The sequence below is a fragment of the Scyliorhinus torazame genome, chromosome 16 (assembly GCF_047496885.1).
Source record: "Scyliorhinus torazame isolate Kashiwa2021f chromosome 16, sScyTor2.1, whole genome shotgun sequence".
In the NCBI taxonomy this organism is placed as follows: Eukaryota; Metazoa; Chordata; class Chondrichthyes; order Carcharhiniformes; family Scyliorhinidae; genus Scyliorhinus; species Scyliorhinus torazame.
In genome coordinates this window covers 148,093,781-148,116,240 of record NC_092722.1, presented here as the reverse complement: position 1 = coordinate 148,116,240, position 22,460 = coordinate 148,093,781, and the positions used below count along the sequence as shown (strand labels likewise).

The window sequence follows — 22,460 nt, the reverse complement described above, 5'->3', positions numbered from 1 at the left end:
ACTAGACCTAATCCTCACCCATCTGCCTGCTGCAGATGCAACTGTCAGTGACAGTATCAGTAGGAGTGATCACCCCACAGTCCTTGTGGAGACAAAGTCCTGTCTTCACATTGAGGATACTCTCCATCGTGCTGTATGGCACTATCACCCTGCTAAATGGGATGGATTCAGAACAGATCTAGCAACTCAAGACTGGGCATCCATGAGGCACTGTGGGCCATTAACAGCAGCCGAATTATACTCAGCCATAATCTGCAACCTCATGGTCTGGCATATCCCCCACTCTATCATTACCACCAAGCCAGGGGATCAATCCTCGTTCAATGAAGAGTGCAGGAGAGTATATCAGGATCAACATCAGGCATATCAAAAAATGATGTGTCAACCTGGTGAAGCAACAACACAGGACTACTTGCATGCCGAACAGCATAAGCAGCAAGGAATAGACAGAGCTAAGCGATTCCACAACCAATGGATCAGGTCTAAGCTCTACAATTCAGCCATATCCAGTCATGAATAGTGGCAGAAAATTTAACAGCCCACTGAAGGAGGAGATTACACAAATATCCCCATCTTCAATGATGGAGGAGCCCAGCACATCAGTGCAAAAGACAAGGGACTGGATTCTCTGCTATCTGGATTCTCCGTTGCGCCGGCAGCCCGGGGATTTACCGACGGCGTGGGGCTGCCCACAATGGGAAACCCCATTGGCCGGCTGACGAGATGGAGAATCCTGGGGGCGCACCACACCAGAAATCTGGTGCGGCGGATGGAGATTCCCACCCAATGCATTCACTATAATCGTCAGCCAGAGTGCCGAGTGGATGATCCATCCAGACAACCCCAGCATCACCGATGCCAATCTTCAGCCAATTTGATCCATCCGACAATGAAGTTAAGGAACAGCTGAAGGCACTGGATGCTGCAAAGGCTATGGGCCCTGACAATATTCCGGCAATAGGACTGAAGACTTGTGCTCCAGAACTCGACTCGCCACTAGCCAAGCTGTTCCAGCACAGCAACAACACTGGCATCTATCCGGCAATGTGGAAAATTGCCCAGGTGTGTCCTGTACACAAAAAGCAGGACAAAGCCAACCCAGCCAATTACCACCCTATCAGTCTACTCTCAATCATCAGTAAAGTGATGGAAAGCATCATCAACGCTCCTTGACATTTAATGGCATTACCGCTACTGAATTCCCCATTACCAACATTCTGGGGGTTGCTGAGGGCGGCACGGTGGTGCAGTGGTTAGCACTGCTGCCTCACGATGCCGAGGATATGGGTTCGATCCCGGCCCTGGGTCACTATCTGTTTGGAGTTTGCACATTCTCCCTGTGTCTGCGTGGGTCTCACCCCCACAACCCAAAGATATGCAGGGTAGGTGGATTGGCCATGCTAAATTAGCCCTTGATTGGAAACAAAATTGGGCACTTTAAATTATAAAAAGAAAAAAACAACATTCTGGGGGTTGCCGTTGACCAGAAGCTGAACTGTTCTAGCCATATAAATACATTGACTGCAAGAGCAGGTCAGAGGCTAGGAATCCTGCAGCAAGTCACTCACCTCCTGACTCCCCAAAGCCTGTCCACAATCTACAAGGCACAAGTTGGGAGTGTGATGTGTAATGGAACTTCAACAACATTCAAGAAGCTCAAGACCATTCAGGACGAAGCAGCCTGCTTGATTAGCACCACTTTTGCAAACATTTACTCCCTCCAACTCCCTCCACCACTGATGCAGAGTGGCAGCTGTGTTTACCATCTACAAGATGCATGCAGGAACACTAAGGCTCCTTTGGCAGCACCTTCCAAACCCACGACCACTACCATCTAGAAGGACAAAGGCAGCAAATACCTGGGAACACCACCACCTGGACGCTCCCCTCCAAGTCACTCACCACCCTGACTTGGAAATATATTGCCATTCCTTCACTGTCGCGGGGTCAAAATCCTGGAACTCCCTCCCTTAAAGCACAATGGGTGTACCTACACCACATGGACTGCAGTGGTTCATGAAGCAGCTCCCCACCATCTTCTCAAGGGCAATTAGTGATGGGTAATAAATGCTGGCCTAGCAAGCAACACCCAGATCCCATAACTAAATCATAAAAATGCAGAACTGTGGTTCACCACACCTCGGAACCATCATGAACCTCGACTTTTGGAAAGCTGGCCTGAAACCATGAGAATTATGGACAACTTGGAGATGCCTACCCCAATATATCCCCTGCCAGAGCAGAGTGGAGGGTGTGGTATCGCGACCCAAACCAGCCCGCACCCATAAAAAGCACTCCCACAAATTGGAAACCCAAAGAATGGGGTGGGGAAATCCCAGAATTGGATCCAGCCCACAATTTTCACCCCCCTCCCCCCGAGTATCCCCACGTGTTAGGGAGAACAGAGTTAGGAGCTGAAACAATGGGAGAAAATATTATCCTTAGAGTTAGAATTCATTGGACACACGCTTGTCCAGCTAGTTGTATAGTGTTTGGTGAGGATTGGAAGTATAGACCAAGACCATTATATGGAGGCATCTGACGTTCCACAGGTCAACCTCACGGGCGGCATGGTGGCACAGTAGTTAGCACTGCTGCCTCACAGTGCCAGGGACCAGGGTTCAATTCCGGCCTTGTGTGGTGACTATGTGGAGTTTGCACTTTCTCCCTGTGTCTGCGTGGGTTTCCTTTGGGTGCTCTGGTTTCCTCCCATAGTTCAAAGATGTGAAGGTTAGGTGGATTGGCTAAGCTATAAATTGCCCCATAGTGTCCAGGGATGTGCAGGTTAGGTGGGGTTACAGGGAGGGGGAATTGATCTAGGTAGTGTGTTCTTTCAATGGGTCGGTTCAGTCACGATGGGCTGAATGCCTCCTTCTGCATTGTAGGGATTGTATGATTCCATGATTTTGTACCTTGGCTCATTCAGCCTAAACCACAGCATTAGAAGAGCTCCCTCTGTTGGAATAAGTGAAGAGTCCCCACTTAATAGGACACAACAGCCTTTACATGCCCTAGATTTAAATAAATAGCACAGTCCTGTTTCTAAACGTTGTTTCCAGTTCATGTTAATTATTTTAGACATACTTCAAATTAAAGTGAATGATTTTTCTTTAACTAAAATTAAATGTAAAGCATTCACTTGAAACTTAAAATAAACTTTCAGCAGACCATGATGTTATATTTCTGTAATTTAGAAAAAAGATGTTTGCATGCAGAAATTTCTCAGCTGACTCATCCCATGACACTCGGAATATTTTCTGCATCCGGTGAAATAACAGATGGCAGCCCATTGTCTCTGCCCTTGTACCACAAATGCTCAGCGAATCAGCTCACTCAGCATAAGCTAGGCATGCACGATTACCCCAAACCTTTCTGACACTTCCACAAATGTATCAAAATTCTGGCCATTATAGCATCAAAAAAGATGGTCGAGTTTTGGAATGAATTCAAAGAAAGTCAACGAGCATGGTTCAAAATCCTGGATTAATGCGATACCTAGGACCTCAAATAACCAAAGACCAGAGGGACATTATGGGTTTTGCAGTTTAAGACCAGTCATTTTTAATTGCTTCTGTTTGATACCAGTACCCTGGTCCTTTAATTGCAGGGAAATCGTGCAGGCATAGCCATGATATTCCATCCACTAACTCTGATGCATCGAACAGCACAGGCTGCCCAAAGGCAGATTCATTTCACATGCCCCTGGTTCAGTTAAGACTGCACAGCTGAAAGTTCCTTTCAAACTACCCACTGTTTTAAAATTTGGTTATACGGTTTTGAGTCGGAAGCACTGTGGACCTTAAATTCTTGGGCCAGAAAAGGGAGGAAAGCAGTGCATTCTCAGTGGGATATCCGCAATCCACCATGTATAATTTACCTCTGACTCAGCAATGAGTGGGACTGTGAGTTGATTCTCATTCTGTGCCATCCAACATACATTGCAGATTTGCAGTTGTCTCTTGAGGTGTTTCAATGCTATCCAAGGCACTCCAATCCACTGGGGTCTTTTTGCCCCAGCAAAGCCACTCAGTTGGCCAATAGGAAAAAACAGTTTGGACCAATACTCTTATTTCTCAGTTTTCACTGGCGTTCCATTTTAAAGTATGCAAGACCAGTTTGGACCAGTATTCTTAATCCCAGCTTTTTATTTTTATTGTGTTGGGCCTTCAAAATGCCTCGAGCCTTAGAATGGATTTATTAAGGGCAGCACGGTGGTGCAGTGGTTAGCCCTGCTGCCTCACGGCGCTGAGGTCCCAGGTTCGATCCCGGCTCTGGGTCACTGTCTGTGTGAAGTTTGCACATTCTCCCCGTGTATGCGTGGGTCTCGCCCCCACAACCCAAAGATATGCAGGCTAGGTGGATTGGCCATGCTAAATTGCCCTTTAATTGGAAAAAATGAATTGGGTACTCTAAATTTTTTTTTTTTTTTAAAGAATGGATTTATTGGCTTCAGAAGGCAGGCCTGCTAGTCTTTAGGGTCTTGTACTGACCCCTTTAGCTTATTGAGGACATCTAGCTCCCTCCTCTGTGAAGACCATTTCCACTGGACTGTTGAGGTGAACACCTCTACTGCAATTGAGAAACACAGACCAATACTTTACTCCCACCATTTTCATGAGCACAACCTTGGGCATGAGGATAGACTACACCACCTTTTAGGATTGTCCTGGAGTTTCCAATAATTGAAGGTTAATCTCTAGGGCACAGCTGTGAGCCACCCAAGAGCAAAATCATTGGGACATTTTTTTAAAGTGCAATTTAAAAAATTTTCTTTGAACACCTTCTGCTTATTAGTTGTTTAAAAAGAAATTGGAGAAGGGTAAAAGGGCTATTGACTGAAGTTCAGAATGATTGAGCAATAAAGATGTTCATTTCTCAGTGGGCTGTGGGAAGGCAATGCTAGGGCAGACATGCTGGTGGAAGCAGGGGAGTTGGATATATGCAGCCATCTAATGGAAATTCCAGTCAGAGTAGGTTCCGACCCAGTGAGGTAGTCACGTAGCAGTGGAGCTGGGACACTAGAATTTTAGGCCCAATATGTTCAGTGTGATAGTGGATGATGAAATGATTTAATATTTAGCAAAGGAAGGGATGTTCCAATCAATACGTGGTGTCAATCATTATATTCATTTATGGCTTGGAAGGTGGAGTCCTTTACATTTATAACATTATTGGGCTTGAGGCTTTAAGGGCAGATTTTCCTGAAGTTCGTGCACCACTCACCCTTTCCCCTTAATGGGAGCTTTACCCCTGGCAGGGACTAGCAGTAATGGAAGGGGGCAGGCAGGCAATCATGGGTTGATTTCTAGTTACATCCCAGGAGATTTCTGGTAAAGTATTTCAAAATTAGCCCTCTTAGAAAGTCATTGGCTTGACCTCGGACTGTGGTGACTGTAGGAGCTTGGGGTAGGCCACAGTGCTGTATTCTTCCCTACAAAGTCAACAAACAGGGAAATAAGACTGGAAAACCCTTCCCCCTCACTGACGTTGCCTCAGACTACTGCCCTTCATACCAAGCTCCTCTCTCCCCTCCAAAAAATCCCAAAGCAATGTAAATGGGTTAGAAATCCAGAATACAGGATCTCTGCCATTTTTCTCCTGATCTTTGCACTTGAAAAACAGAACGTTTCCAAGGTCAAAACTCAGGAAGATCACACTTAGTGGTTTTATCAGGCTTCATCCTAATTTTGGATTCATCCATCACCAGATGATAATCAGAATTAATTGGATTAAACGCTAAAAGACTGATGACTTGTTAATCAGACACATAGAATCATACATGGAAAATCGAAGCAGGAGGAGGCCTTTCGGCCCTTTGAGCCTGCTCTGCCATTCTTTATGAGCACGGCTAATCATTAAGTTCAAAACCCTGATCCCGCCTTCCCCCATATTCCTTTAGCCCCAAGGACTATATCTAATTCCTTCTTGAAATTACACAACGTTTTGGCCTCAACTACATTCTGTGGCAGTGAATTCTACAGATTCACCACTCTCTGGGTGAAGAAATTTCTCCTCACCTCAGTCCTTAAAGATTTACCCCTTATCCTCAAGCCTAGTTCTGGACTCCCCATTATCAGGAACATTCTTTCTGAATTTACTCTGTCTAATCCTGTTAGAATTTTGTACATTTTTATGAAATCCCCTCTCACTCTTCTAAACTCCAATGAATATAATCCTAACTGACTTCGTCTCTCCTTATATGACAGTCCCTCCATCCCAGGAATCAGCCTGGTGTAAACCTTTGCTGCACTCCCTCCATAGCAAGAACATCCTTCCTTAGATAAGGACCCCTAAAACTGCACACAATACTCCAGGTGTGGCCTCACTAATGGCCTATACAATTGCAGTAAAACATTTATATTCCTATACTCAAATCCTCTCGCAATGAAGGCCAACATACCATTTGCCTTCTTTACTGCCTGTTGTACCTGCGCACTTCCCTTCAGAGACTGATGCATGAGGACACCAAGGTATATTTTATAGCTTCTCTGTTTTTCTCTTTGTGTTTTTTACTGAAGTATATTTGTCAGCTTTGCAATTATGTCTTGTCATTGTTTGTCTTTTGAAAAAACCCAGTCAAGAAAGTAATCGATACTCTGATTCCACGTTGCTGTCAGTTACCACTTTAGTTGGCTCCGAGGAGAGATCACTTGACGTTCTTTTCCTTCCTGGAATATTCCACAGTCTGTGCTCTACATTTTTCTGTTGGACACAGTGCGCATCAGGAATTGTGTGCAGGGGGATCAAACCCACATCACCTCTGTGCGGTGATCCATTGTAATAGGAGATGTGAGGTAGGACCTGCACTACAGGTTCGCCGGTAGCTCCTGCCGGCTGGCTCTGCCCACGGAGAACTGTATAAATATGCATGACCTCCAGTGCCCTGCCATTTCGCCAGCTGCAGCAGGAGGCCACGCATCTGACTGTAATAAAGCCACAGTTGTACCCAACTTTAGTCTTTGTGCAATTGATCGTGCATCACTCTGTGATACTGACACTGCAACATTCAACTTTTCCAGTTTAAGACTTTGTGTTCCTCTCCCAGTTCCTCTCCCACCCATTATCTTCCGCCCACAGTGGTTAGCACTGCTGCAGCACAATCCAAGGTCCCGGGTTCGATTCCGACCTCGGCTGACTGTGTGGAGTTTGCACTTTCTCCCAGTGCCTGTGTGGGTTTCCTCCGGGTGCTCTGTTTTCCTCCCTCAGGCCAAAGATGTGCAGGTCAGGTGGATTGGTCATGCCCCTTAGTGTCCAAAAGGTTAGGTGGGGTTACTGGGTTACGGGGATAGGGTGGAGGTGGGCTTAAGTAGGGTGCTCTTTCCAAGGGCCAGTGTAGACTCGATGGGCCCAATGGCCTCCTTCTGCACTGTAGGGGTTCTATAATTCAATTCTCAATACCCTCTCAATGCTGTTCCACTCCATTCCCTATGCACATCCGTGCAAAACCGATGGGTTTCTGTTTTCAATAATTATCAGCCAATTTCTCATGCTGTCTCAATGCTCTGTCTTTGACTGAAAAAGCTGGGATAGCTTAATCTCCTATTAACTTGCTCCATCTCACTATGAGAGCAAATAATGACGAGTCCTAAAATCAGAGAAGAGATCCATAGAATTTGGTGGGATGGATAAAGGAGGTGGTGGGAACTCCAAATCATTGCAAGGTGTTAAAGGTTGAAAAAGAACTGATGGAAATTAGTAGACTTTTCAAATGTGCTCAGCATTGACATGTCAAAAAGAAAGGCTTGCATTTTGTATTGGATCTTTGACAATGAAAGGGCACCTCAAAGCGTTTTACAGCCAGTGAAGCAGTTTTGAAAGGTAGCCACTGTTGTAATGTGGGAAACACAGCACGCAATCTGCCCCCAAAACAGCAATCAGATAATCTGTGTTTTTTTGTGATGTTGATTGGGGGGTAAATATTGCCATGACACTGGCGATAGCTCCACTAACTCTCCATTAAAATGGTGCTGTGGGGGTCTTGCACATCCACCAGAGCAGGCAGATTGTGCCTAGATTTAATGACCCACCTAAAAAAACGAGTCCTGTTGTGGGCGGATGTGGTGGGGTGTTTCCTGGTACCGGGAACGACCCCGCTATCGAACGGGACTCTGTTATAGTTTCAGGCCTCGGTGGGGAACGCCCCATTGAGGCTGCAATGACCTTCATTTCCTGCACAGTCGAGTGGAGCTCCTATTTGTAACAGCGCCCCGGGCTCTCCATCCTTCAACACAGCCCCAGACCAGCTCCCTCCCAATGCCCCAAGTTATTTGTTGGGGGTCATCGAGCCCCCACACTCCACCGCAAAAAGGCAGTGCACTTCCGGGCCCAATCCGCAGCAAAATGCCACCTTGGCAACAGAGCCAGGATGGCACCTGGGGGCCTCCAATTGCCTGGGAGAGCCCCCACCCCCAAGTGCCATTTTGCCTGGTCCCCGATTGTGGAGACCAGTACTAAACGGCACCCTAGGCACTGGTTGCACTCGGCGGAGACATATTTAAGTGTGCCTAACTGTACACTTAAATAAGCAAATTTAGGTCCCTCCTATTGTGGGAGGGATGCCGATCGTGACATCTTGCGAAATCCGGTTGTGGTAAGCACCACTGGTAACACATTGCATGTATTACGGCACTGCCACTGTATTACAGGTACCACAGTAAATCCCAGCCTGCTGGCTCCCATTCTGGTTCCAGCTGCAGGAGGCACAACATCTTGTGCAATAAAGCCTCGATTGTTTCACCATTCTCGTCTCGTGGTAATTGACGCAGCATCAATTTATTGCACAAGATTTTGAAAGATGAACATCTAAATCAAGCCTGATCGCCTGGAGCTGAGCCCTCACGCAGCCAACACCACGTCCACCTTCGAGTACTGGCGAGCATGCTTTGAAGGCTACCTCAGAGCAGCTACCGATGAACTCTCGGACCCACAGAAGCTCCAAGTCCTCTACTCACAGGTGAGCCCTCAAATTTTTCCCTTCATCCGGGATGCGCCCACCTACACAGAAGCGATGACGCTACTAAAGGGACACGACATTAAGTCGGTGAATGAAGTGTACGCCGGGCACCTCCTGGACCCGAGACGGCAACTCCCGGGGGAGACTCTGGACGATTTCTTGCGGGCTCTACAGATTCTCGGTAGGAACTGTGACTGCCAGGCAGTTTCGGCAGTCCAACGCACCGAACTACTAATCAGAGACGCTTATGTCATGGGCATTAAGTCTTCGTACGTTCGCCAGTGACTATTGGAAGGGAGTACGCTCGATCCTGTAGGGACTGTGCAGTTTTCTAATTCCCTAGAAGTGGCCTCCTGTAATCTGGAGGCCTACACCTCCGACCACGCGGCACCCTCATGGGCATCGTGGGCCCCACCAGCTGCCGACTCGAGTACACCGCAAGCCTGCGTCACGCGGCAGGCAGCCAACTCCGGAGGGCCCAAATGTTATTTTTCTGGCCAGAGCAAACATCACAGGCAGCGCTGGTCAGTGCGGAGCGCGACCTGCAATGGGTGTGGGAAGACGGGCCACTTTGTTTCCGTTTGCCAGGCCCGGTCGGTCGCCGCAGTTTCCAGGCCCGGCATTGCTACACCTCCCACGTGCGATCCAGGGGTGCCGCCATCTACTCCCCCGCAGGACACGTGCGGCCCGTGGGTGCTGGCATCTTTGATGCTGCCCACCATGTGCGCCCCGTGGGCGCTGCCATCTTCGGCGCCATTTTGGACCGTGCATCAGGACCCCTGCTCGTCTGGCCATTCGCTGCCTGCTGATACCTCTGCCACCGCTGATCAGCCCGGGACCTCTCAACATCTTCCGCAGCTCGCCTCCATCACCCTTGACCAGTCTCGGCCCCGCAACCTTGCGACTGCTACGACGACGGTAAAGATCAACGGGCACGAGACGACCTGCCTCCTTGACTCCGGGAGCACAGAGAGTTTCCTCCACCCTGTTACGGTAAGGCGCTGCTCCCTCCTGGTACTCCCTGTCACCCAGAAAATCTCCCTGGGATCCGGATCCCATTCCGTGCAAATCCGGTGGTACTGTGTCGTGACCCTCACCGTTCAAGGCGTAGAGTATAGCAACTTCAGGCTCTACGTCCTCCCCCATCTCTGCGCGGCCCTGTTACTAGGTCTTGATTTTCAATGCCACCTCCAAAGCCTTACTTTGAAATTCGGCGGGCCCCTGCCCCCCCTCACTGTCTGCGGCCTCACGACCCTTAAGGTCTATCCACCTTCACTTTTTGCAAACCTCACCCCGGACTGTAAGCCCGTCGCCACTAGGAGCAGAAGTGGAAGCTGTGCGACATTGGCGGCATTACCTAGCAGCAAGATATTCACTCTCCTCACTGACCAATGGTCAGTTGCCTTCATGTTTACCAATATGCAGCGGAGCAAGATCAAAAACGACAAGATCTTGAGGTGGAGGATGGAGCTCTCCACCTATAGCTATGAGATCTTGTATCGCCCGGGGAAGCTCAATGAGCCCCCAGATGCCCTGTCCTGCGGTACATGTGCCAGCACTCAAGTGGACCGACTCCGGGCTCTCCACAATGACCTCTGCCACCCGGGATCACCCGGTTTTTCCATTTTGGCAAGGCCCGCAACCTGCCCTACTCCATTGAGGAGGTCAGGACCGTAACCAGAGACTGCCAAGTCTGCGCAGAGTGCAAGCCGCACTTCTACCGGCCAGATAGAGCGCACCTGGTGCAGGCCCCCCCGCCCCTTTGAGCGCCTCAGCATGGACTTCAAAGGGCCCCTCCCCTCCACCGACCGCAACGTGTACCTCCTCAATGTAATTGATGAGTACTCCCGGTTCCCTTTCGCCATCCCATGCCCCGACATGACTTCTGCCACGGTCATCAAGGCCCTGCACAGCACCTTCACCCTGTTCAGTTTCCCCACCTACATCCACAGCGATCGGGGATCCTCCTTCATGAGTGATGAGCTGCGTCAGTTCCTGCTCAGCAAAGGCATCGACTCGAGCAGGACGACCAGCTACAACCCCCAGGGAAATGGGCAGGTGGAGAAGGAGAACGTGACGGCCTGGAAGATTGTCCTGCTGGCCCTTTGGTCTAGAAATCTCCCCATCTCAGCTGGCAGGAGGTCCTCCCCGATGCTCTCCACTCCATCCGGTCGCTCCTGTGCACCGCTATTAATGAGACCCCTCACAAACGTGTGTTTGCCTTCCCTAGGACAGCCACCTCTGAGGTCTCGCTCCCAACATGGCTGACAGTTCCTGTACCCGTCCTTCTCCGGAAGCATGTGCGGAGCCATAAATTGGATCCCTTGGTTGAAAAAGTCCACTTCCTCCATGCAATCCCACAGTACGCCTGCGTGGCACACCCCGACGGGTGACAGGACACAGTCTCCCTCCGGGTCCTGGCACCCGCTGGGTCCCCACCCACAACCCCCGACCTGATACCCCTCCCCCCCGGTTGCCTCTTTCACCCCTGCCCCACCCACCCTCCCACCAGCGAACCTCACCGCAGCCCCCACCCGAGCAGGATCCGTCCCCCCACTGGATCCACTAAGGGGTGATGAAGGAGAGGACAACACGCTCCCGGAATTGCAGATGACCACATCGGTGCCCACATCATCATGAGGACTGAGGCGATCGCAGCGGAGGGTCAGAGCCCCCGAGAGACTCAATCTGTAATGTTTTCTTCACCACCGCCACACTTATTTTTAAACAGGGGGTGAATGTGGTAAACCCCACTGGTAACACATTGCATGTATTATGGTACTTCCATTGTATTACAGGTACCACAGTAAATTCCAGCGCGCTGGCTCCTCCCAGCAGGCGACGTATAAAAGTGTATGCTCTCCTGCGCTGCTCCCATTCTGGTTCCAGCTGCAGGAGGCACAACACCTTGTGCAATAAAGCCTTGATTGTTTCACCATTCTCTTCTCGTGGTAATTGATGGTACATCACCGGTTATTTCTCTCGAAGCATGACGAGACAGGTAAATCACGCGAGAGGCCTCTCCCGAGATTTACCGGATCCGTCTGGTCCCGTTGGATCGCACCCAGCACCTCCAGCAGTACACTGAAGCATTGGTGTGGATTTTGTCCTCAAGCCCTGGAGTGGGACTTGAACCCAGACTCTGTGATTCTGAGACAAATGTGTTACTGAGCCACAGCTCATGCTCAATTAGTTCAGATCCGGTCACAACGTGAAGAAGCTGAGAATGCATAATGTTGAATCAATGGTTTAATAATTGTCTTGAACATAATTCTTGACGCAAGATTGTTTTTCTTTGTAACAGTCACAGGCTTCACTTTAAAATCCCTCCACTCGCATACGATCATTTGAATTAGGAGCAGGAGTAGGCCATTCAGCTCCTTGAGCCATTCAATAAGATCATGGTTGACCTGATTGTAGCCTCAACTCCACTTTCCTACCTACTCTCTATACCCTTTGACTCCCTTGTCAATCAAGAATCTATCTAACTCAACCTTAAAAATATTCAATGACCCTGCCTGCACTGCTCCCTGGGAAAGAGAGTTCCACAGACTCTCAACTCTCAGAGAAAGAATTTCTCCTCATCTCTGGTTTAAACTTTGCCCCAGTTCATCCCATCACATCTCCTCAGGATCTTAAATGTTTCAACAAGATCACCTCTCATTCTTCCAAACGCCACTGGATATAAGCCCAGGCTGCCACAAGTTTCTGATTGGATAATTGGCTAACCCCACCCATCCAAGGAATCCGTCAACTGTATCTTCTCTGAACTAGTTTGAATGCAATTCTGTCCTTTCTTAAATAAGGAGGCCAAAACTGTAATAGTACTCCAGATAGGTTCACTTTAATAAGGACAAGGGGAGTCCACACCGAGTTGAGTAAAGACGTATATTTATTTATAATACGGTATATACAGTTCCCGGCAGATCCCCATTGGGTCTCTTTCTGGTCGGTGCCTAGCAGGCCCACCTTTTATACATTGGTTAATTAGAGTTCTCCCACCTCTAGCAGGGGAGCTCATATTCTGCCAGGAACCCACGGAAGATAATCATTCCCATCCCGTATGTCCCCTGCGGGATTTGCAGTCACTTAATTTGTGAACACAAAGCTAGGAATTTGCCCTCCCCTCTGATGTGAAACTGTCTGCACGTTTTTTTAAAAAAACTTCTCATCTTGATACAACTTGTTATGCATATTGGACCAGATTTTGTGTCAACAGTAATGGTAAGGCTAATGGCACTCACTCTTACTACGAAGTGAATCAGACAGAAACTTCCAGACTATGCACATGGTTAAATGTGGAACAACTTGGCTGTGTCACCTTGCTTCTCTGCAGGCTGCAGTATAAGGGCACCATGCATAGACTCCGCATTGAAAAACAAGCAACGGCATGTGGTCGGAACACTTACCCAGCATCATTGGCAGGAAAGAGTACTGACAGCATACAGTGTGGTTTGGAGTTTGCATTAGAAATGTGGACGTAGGGAATTACAGATGCGAAGTTCAGTGAGGCTTCGTCTCACTGAGGAAATGGGCCAGGTGGGGGATGCACAGCAGTGATATTGTTTGGTTGCCTCCTATGCTAAGTCTTCGTACAGCACTCGTTCCAGTGTTCAGTGTAAGCGGGGAAATGTACAATATTAATGTACTCAATGATGAATTCTGTGTTTCATATGTGATGATGAGGAATGGCCATGTTCCTTCTTTCCAGAAGTTCCTGCTGTCCAGGCAAAGAAAGAGAATTTAGCTAACTCCTGTTTTGTTATGTTTCCTTTGTAACATAAGCGGCTTCCTTGTGTTGCATTTGTCAAGGAAGGTTGAGACGTGTAAATAACTTCAACTCATTTATTTACACTATGTACACTTTTATAAATTGAGTTCGACACTACTGCTAATCCTATTGTAGCTACCTAAACTGACTAACCAGCTGCTGTCTTCCACGTGGTGGGTGTGATAATGAATCAACCCTGTGCCTCTCCTCACTGACTGTCTCCTCTGGCCAAAGGGGCTGATCATGTGTGTGGTGTCCTTTATGTATGGGTTGGTGTAATGCCCCCCTGTGGTCGTGTCACCTCCTTGTGTATCGTGAATGTCCATTGGTCGCCTCCCATCTAACTTATCGATTGGTTGAGTGTGTGTGTGTGATGTTTCTGGTGCTCCCTCTAGTGTCTGTCTAGCTTACTTGTATTTACAGTGATGCACATCACCACACCCTCCCCTTTTTATATGTTCATATTTTCTGTACACTTTAAGAAAAACTGAACAAAGAACAGGTAGAGAAGGTAAGGTATATACAAGTCATGGGAACGGTGATTAAACAATAAGTCCAAATCATTCATGTGAGTCCATAAACCATCAATCATCATGGTCAAATGTCTCTCTTGGTTATGAACGCCATCAACAGGAACCAAGAAGTGGTTGAATCACTGCGCTGTCCGATTTGGAGTCTTTTTCTTTTTTCTTTTTATGTTTGTGGTGGTGCTGTCGGATGGCATCTTGTAGCTGATAGGTCGTTGACATTGAAGAGGTATCATTCGAGGTCATGGATGTACCAGATGTTGAAGTCGGATGAGACTGTGCATACTGGTTCTGGCCACATGCTGTGCTGGAAGGGTGATTCTGCTGAGAAGCGTTGAAGCATGTCGATTTGGAGACAGAATTGCTGCTCGCAACAATGTCTGGTGATGGTGTGAAACTAGAACCTTGCATCTGATAGGAATATGCTGTCTGGCCAGGCTGTGGTGCAGCAAATCCTGGGCAGTAACTAGGGCACCCAGTCTGTAGTGCAGACTGCACTGGCGGTAGTCCTCCTTCGGTCTTGATTCCATTAGTGGGCAATCCGTAGTGCTGGCCTGTTTGAGAATATGCTGCATAGACTGCTGGCTGCTGCAGGCTTGAATACTGGGTTTGTCCAGCATGAGCTGTCATTGGCCGCACTGTCGGTGTGGAACAAATGTGTGGACATAGCTGTGGTGAAAATTGGTGTATTCCTCTTGGACTGTAGCTGCTGCTTGTTATTGCTGACCCAGTGTGATTGTCACGTGATCCATCTCCTGTCGTTGTGGCATCTGCTGTCACCCTGAGCGTGCCATCACGGAGGTTGCGACACTGCCTGTCTGGAGTAAAGTCTGGCTTACGTGAATCAGAGTCGGCATTTGGTTGCTCCCCATCTGGAGTCTGGTCTGTTTTTTGTTGATGCTCCCCGTCCGGAGTCTTAGCAGGTTCACTGGAGTCAGCTGAGATTTCTTGAAGCTGCACGTCTGGAGTCGGAACATGCAGGAATGCATTGACTAGTGGAGAGGTTCGAGCAATTGAGGGTGGAAGTAGTGTGGTGTCACCGGAGTCACCAGTGGTCTCACCGTGATCGTCGAGTGCCTCTGTACGCACTAGCTGAGGTCTGTCACTTTGCACCTTTTGCATGGGAAGTGGGATGCTGTCGTCACTCGTTTCACATACCGTGGGTAGATCCTCAGTAGCTGCTTGCTGTTCACTAGGGTTGGGTAAATTGTCAGAGTTTTCATCTGGTGGTGCAAACAATGTGGGTGGACTGTCATTGTCTTGCTGTTGTCCTTCATTTGGGCTTTTCTTCTTTGGAATTTTAAATCTTCCCCCAGACATTACAGAACCTTGTTCATTTCCCTCAATTTCTCCCATATGTAGGGCATCAAATGTTAGATCCAATGTTTCTTTCGTCATTGTACTAGTTTCCAAAGAACAGTCTGTTTCAATTTTCTTCTCAGTTACTTCATATGCATCCTTTTCTAATGTACATGCCTTCATAGTCTCTGGCTCTGATTTTGCTGGGACTGGCACAGTCACAGTCTCTCTTTTACTGTTCTCAATTGCCCACATTCTACTCCCCAGACATAAATGCTTAATCTCTGGAGTTAATGTGGTACAATGGATAATCGGGTCGACCTTATCTGCATCTTCACCATCACTGGAAAGCACAATTGGTTCACTTGAAACTGCTGCGGATTTTAAGTGCTTTATCTGGCTACTCGATGTCGGTGTCCTCAGGATTCTTGCTTCAATGTTCTGCTCATTTATCAGTGGAGTGTGCAGAGGTTCAATGCGATTAATATTCCCATCATGGGTTGAAGAGTCATTACTGACTAACTGCTGGTCTCTGTAGTTGGGACTTTGCGGTTTTGTGTTGCAGGGAGACAGTTGTCCCTGCTGTAGATATGATTCAGGTTGTGTTATTTCCATTAAATGAGGATCAATGTCTTGACCATTTTTTCGATCCGTACTAAAGCAATGGCAATTTTCAGTCTGCTCCTTGCAAGTTAGACATACAAGCAATTTCTTGAGCAAATCCTCAGCATCCTTCTGTGACTGTGCAGCATTATTAATATCTCTTCGGCTAGAATGATCCTGAAGGTTAGCGCATAATCCTTTTTTCTTCGGGCTTGGAAGAGGCGATTCCTTTGGCTTGTCTTCATTTGGGCTTGAACAGTCATCAGCGCTGTGCCCTTCATTGTAGCATGATAGACCATCATGGTCGTCCTGCTGTGCAGTGGAGCGTGGTAGACTGTTATAGCCTTCTTGCTTTTTACGTGAGCATGGCAGACTTGCATCGTCTGCCGCTAATTGGTCAGAGGAGGTTGCTAGACCCTCATGGTCTTGTTCCTGCAAGGACTGCGCATCGGAGTCATGCATTTCTGCAATTGTGGAGTCTGTCCACGAGCTTGCTGTGTTGTCTTGTGACACTGGAGTCACGTCTTGTTCCTGCAAGGACTGCGGTGTAGAGTCTTGTATGTCTTCTTTCGTAGAGTCGGGAACCCTGAGCGGGGCGTGGACCACGCTCTGTGTGGAAGCAGGCCGCTCTCTGTGGGCTTGTACCGCTTTCTGTCTCTTAATTTCAGGCTGAAGCATCATCCTGCACTGATGAGTTGGGACGTCATACCTGCTGGGTTGAAGATCCTCAAATCCGAAAAATGAATCTGCATCTGCGTCGGATTCAATGCGGGGGTCGCCAATGTGCAACACGAAAGGTTCGTCCGAGTCATAGTCGTCTAGGACCATGGAGCTGTCACTGGGCTCGCGAGGTCCAGAGAAAATGTAAAGGTCGGTATCGAAGTATTCGAGGTCAGAATCATCGGTTTGTGCGTAGGTAACTGCTTGTTGCAGGGTTCTTTGGAGGTTAAATTCATTTCCTGGTTCAATTTGAGGCATTGTGCTGTCATTCCAGGTGAAGGAAGGTTGTTTTACAGCTTTAAAAGATTTTTCTTTGATTTGGGACGTTTCCCCTTTAAATTGGATTTGGGACGTTTCCCCTTTAAATTGGTGCTGTCTGGGGCCTCTGATGTCATGACACGCGTGATGTAGCACGTAGGAAGCGATTGCGCATGCGCAGATCGCTGTTCCTTTACCGATGGCCTTTTCCTTGATTGCGCATGCATGGCTTCTCACGTATGCGCAAACAAACCTTCCGGTTCTGCGCACCTCTCGCGCAACTGCGCTAGTGTAGTCCCTTTAGCAGGATGGCTGCCGACCTCGACCCAAATCGCTCTCTGGTCCGGGATTTCGGCCTCGAGGTGAGTACTGGCGCTTTTCTTACCCTTCCTTGCCGATTGGAGTGTGTTTTCCTCACAGTATTTGGCGAATTTGTCCAGGACTGCCTGGAAGTCGTACCTGTTTTGCCCCTTGGAGAACTTGAATTTTTTAAAGATTTCTTCTGCTCTTGCACCGGTGATGGGGAGGAGAAATCTATTTTTTCATCATCGGCCAGGTCTTTAAGTTCGGCTGCCACCAGGAAGAATTCAAACGTTTGCCGGAATCGCTGCCAGTTTTTTGCGGAGATCGCCGTGGCACTGGAGCGGCTGTGGAACCTGGAGCTCGTACATCTTGCCTGGGTATTACTGGTTGTCACTGTACGCTGAGGTATGGCTATCTGGATTTAAGCAGTTCACTACTGGTACCATGTTTTGTTATGTTTCCTTTGTAACATAAGCGGCTTCCTTGTGTTGCATTTGTCAAGGAAGGTCGAGACGTGTAAATAACTTCAACTCATTTATTTACACTATGTACACTTTTATAACTTGGTTCGACACTACTGCTAATCCTATTGTAGCTACCTAAACTGACTAACCAGCTGCTGTCTTCCACGTGGTGGGTGTGACAATGAATCAACCCTGAGCCTCTCCTCACTGACTGTCTCCACTGGCCAAAGGGGCTGATCATGTGTGTGGTGTCCTTTATGTATGGGTTGGTGTAATGCCCCCCTGTGGTCGAGTCACCTCCTTGTGTATCGTGAATGTCCATTGGTCGCCTCCCATCTAAATTATCTATTGGTTGAGTGTGTGTGTGTGATGTTTCTGGTGCTCCCTCTAGTGTCTGTCTAGCTTACATATATTTACAGTGATGAACATCACCACAACTCCCACACAGCAAATGAAAAGATTCTATTAAAATAGCACCTTGGGCAGCACGGTGGTACAGTGGTTAGCACTGCTGCCTCACGGCGCTGAGGACCTGGGTTTGATCCTGGCCCCAGATCACTGTCTTCATGGAGTTTGCACATTCTCCCCGTGTCTGTATATATCTCACCCCCACAACCCAAAAAGATGTGCAGGGTAGGTGGCTTGGCCACGCTAAATTGCACCTTCATTGGAAAAAAAAGAATTGAGTACTCTAAATTTATTTAACAAAATAAAATAACACCTTTGACATTATAGACATAGATATTTGTGTTATTTGAAGCAAAAACTTCAAAATGGTTTGCCATCAATGTTAAACCAGGTTAAAGTCCAATAGGTTTGTTTCGAATCACTAGCTTTTTGAGCGCTGCTCCTTTCTCAGCGCTCCGAAAGCTAGTGATTTGAAACAAACCTGTTGGACTTTAACCTGGGGTATTGTAAGACTTCTTACTGTGCTCACCCCAGCCCAACGCCGGCATCTCCACATCAATGTTAAAGAAATTATGAAAATTTAGGCCATGCTTGCTTTTTTTTTGTGGGGTGACGGCTGGCATCCATTTGTAGCTGCCCACAATGGCATGTTTGGAATTAGAAGCTCACTGCAGGTACAGACTTGTATTCCATCATTCCTGATCCTGAAGTAACACCACAGACTTGTTGCAGTGCCAATTATCCACCATTAGATGTCATCTGTGCACTTTGTAGATTTTGTACTATTAAGTGGAATACTAATCTTCGGATCAGAGTAATGCTGGTGAATCAGGACTTTATGTATATTAAAAGTGAAGAGCAATTGTCCACTATTTTCTGTGCAGGCACAAACATGTCAAGTTCCACCCTCACCATTTGACACCAGCAATGTAGCGAGAGTCTCTTGTGGCATTTAAGAATATTGCATGCGTTGATTGAGACTATTTTTAACCTATTTGCTTTCCTGTGAAAGAGATCCATATAAGTGGGTGGTGGTAATTGTGTGGTGACTTGATGTGACTGAATTGTTGGTTTGGTGTTTAAGATCTGAGGTATTTTTCAGTGGTGATAATTGATAGCAAATAAATCCCACCCAAAATTACATGTTAAATGAATAAAGATGTAAGGAAGTTATTGATCTGGCACAGGCAGCCATTTTGAATTGCTGTGGTGTTACCTCTGTTATAATGGTAATTATAGTGATATGTCATTTACTAAACTTCTATTAATCCTGTCACTTGATTGTAAAGCATCAGAGTATTTATTAAATTATCTTTAATTGCTTGAGACCAAACCCGGCTCCATGGTTGGATTTTTGGATCCCACAGAAAATGGAGGTGGGTGGGGGAAGAGAATACCAGCATCGGTTTCCCAGCTCTGTTTCTGGTGAAGGAGGACATCCAAAAATTCGCACCTGGCCCCTCAATGACTCTCAGTGAACATTGTTGAAGAGTTCACTGAGAGACATTGAGGGGCATGTTCAGATTATCACAAGGGTACACGGGCTGCACACTCTGTCTAGAGGGCAGACGAGGAGAAAGGAAGCGGTCACACAGCAGGGACCCAGTCATGGCCATGCCAGGGAATTAGCTGGGCACAGGAAAATATGAATGACGCATAAGGGGAGCTGCTCATTGGAAAACAAGCACCATCTGCGCAGGAGCTGGTTTAGCACAGGGCTAAAGAGCTGGCTTTTAAAGCAGACCAAGGCAGGCCAGCAGCACGGTTCAATTCCCGTACCAGCCTCCCTGATCAGGCGCCAGAATGTGGCAACTGGGGGCTTTTCACAGTAACTTCATTTGAAGCCTACTTGTGACAATAAGCAATTTTCATTTCATTTCATTCATCAGAAGGAATTATCGCCTTCCTGGCTTTGCAGGTCCATAAGAGGAGGGAGAAAGGATGCCAAGGGGTGAACAGAGGTTAGCACTGCTGCCTCACAGCGCCAAGGAATCAGGTTAAATTCTGGTCTCGGGTGATTGTCTGTGTGGAGTTTGTACGTTCTCCCCGTGTCAGCATGGTGTGGTCTGGTTTCCTCCCACAGTCCAAAGATGTGCTAGTTAGGTGGGTTGGCCAGGCTCTATTGCCCCTTAATATCCGGAGATGTTCAGGTTCGGTTATGGGGATATGGGTCCTCACATCTCTCAGAACTGCTTGCCATGTCCTGCCAATAACCATCAAAGTCATGTGGCTTTGAACCTCTTCACTTTTGGCTCCTTCACATGATCAGCAGCAGACTTCAGTGACATGTCGCAAATGCGAGCTCACCATTGAGGGGGATAGAGGTCACTGATGCCCTGTTTGTGAGAGAAAGCCGGACAGATAGGGTCTTGCGGGCATTAAGGGTATTGGGTTTTGCTGCCATCGCTAGATGTTCTCAGGTGCTGGGCATCATCGATTGCACCATGCAGCCACCCGGTCATCCAGCGATTGTCAGTGAGATCTATCAACATGAAGGGCTTCCACTCCCTTGACATTTAGCTATTCAGCAGCCACATAAGCTTCCTCCATGTGTGCGCATACTTTCCTGGCAGCTGTCATAACTGTTTCATCCTCCAGCAGTCCAGGCTGTCACAGCTCTTCACTCCAAACACCAAAGCCCATTAATGGATTGTAGGGGAAAAGAATACCCCTTGAAGAGATGATTATGCTTTTACAAGAGCAAGAGACCCATAGATGATAGAACCAAAGCTATCGGCTCATTGGAACAACCTTGAGCCAGAAATCTGCAAAAGATGTGGGCTGGGATTCTCCGAGACCGTGCCGGGTCGGAGAATTGGCGTTGATGACACCGGGATGCGATTCTCCGGCGACCGGAGAATCGACGGCAGTTGCGCATGTGCGGTTGACGCCGCACTTGTCGGGGGCCATTGAAAGAGGCCCCCATGGCGATTCTCCACGGTCAACCGGCCAAGTTCCCGCCAAGTTCCGCTGGCGTGGTTCACATATGGTACCATCCGGAGGGAGCTCGGACCCGTGGCCATGGTGGCCGTCCTGGTGGGGGATTGGGGAGATCAGACTCTGGAGGAGCCTCCACGACGACCAGACCCGCGATCAGGTCTACCGATTGGCGGGCGGGCGGGATCTGGGGGGCCTACCTTCTTCCGCTCGGGCCTGCTGTGTCGCTACGCCATGTTGTGCAGCGCCGGCGTGGGAACGGCCACCACGCACATGCGCCGGTGCTGAAATGGACACCGAGCGCATGCGCCGGCGCCGAATCGGCTGCCGCGCATGTATGGACCCACGACGGCAGTGCAGGGCCGCGTATCGGCGCCGGGGCTGCGTGGAGCACTCCGACACCATGCTGGCCCCCTGTGGGCCACTGAATTGATGGGCCAAGAGGCCCGTTGACGCCGGCACAAAACACTCCGGTGTTTACGCCGGCGTCAACACTGAGCCGGGATTTTGGTGAATCCCGGCCCTGGTTCCAGTGCCTGGACTGGTCGGGGGTACCCTGCAGTATATTACTGCAAGGGTCTCATTGTTGTGGTGGTCTGCTGTGTGCCCCATAACATGGGTGTCCAGAGAAGTGTGGAACTTGAGGACGGTGAAACTCTGGAAGCATACAGTTCATTTGAGTAAGAGGAGAAACATGACATGGAACAGGAGGTGGAAGATGCAGAAGACTCAAGGGCCTGAACAGGAAGGTTGGCCGGGCCCAATGCTGAGCTCAATGTCTTGCCAGGCTTTTGTGACCATCAGGCATCATATAATTCAGACTTGTTTCAGCTGAACTCTGCTCCCCACTTTCTCCCTCCTCTTATGGACCTGCTCGCTGTTGCTGTGCTTATCAGTCGGTGCCATCTTATCTAACCACATGTGAGGTCCTATCAAGGTGACTGGATCTGGGCTGGTGGAGGATACACTTTAAGGCTTGATGGTCCCTCTGCTGAGCTCCGATCTTATTCTGCCTGGACCGGTGATGGTGAGGGAGTTGGTCTTATTATCTCGATGTCTGCACCTATGGGACACACAAGAAGAGATCATGAGGACCAGCCTTGGAGAGCAGAAGCTCCAAAGTGCTGAGGCTTCCTAATGCAACTCAGTGCACAAAATGCTGCCAGATAGGATCGGGTGCAATACAACTCTTTAATGAAACATTGTACACTCAAATC

General features: G+C 48.3%; 1 protein-coding gene across 7 annotated transcripts in view; it reads left to right on the top strand.

Moving 5' to 3' along the window:
- The window catches only part of ptprea (protein tyrosine phosphatase receptor type Ea), a 452,659-nt gene that overhangs the window by 337,142 nt on the left and 93,057 nt on the right, over window positions 1-22,460 (top strand). The window lies entirely within an intron of this gene.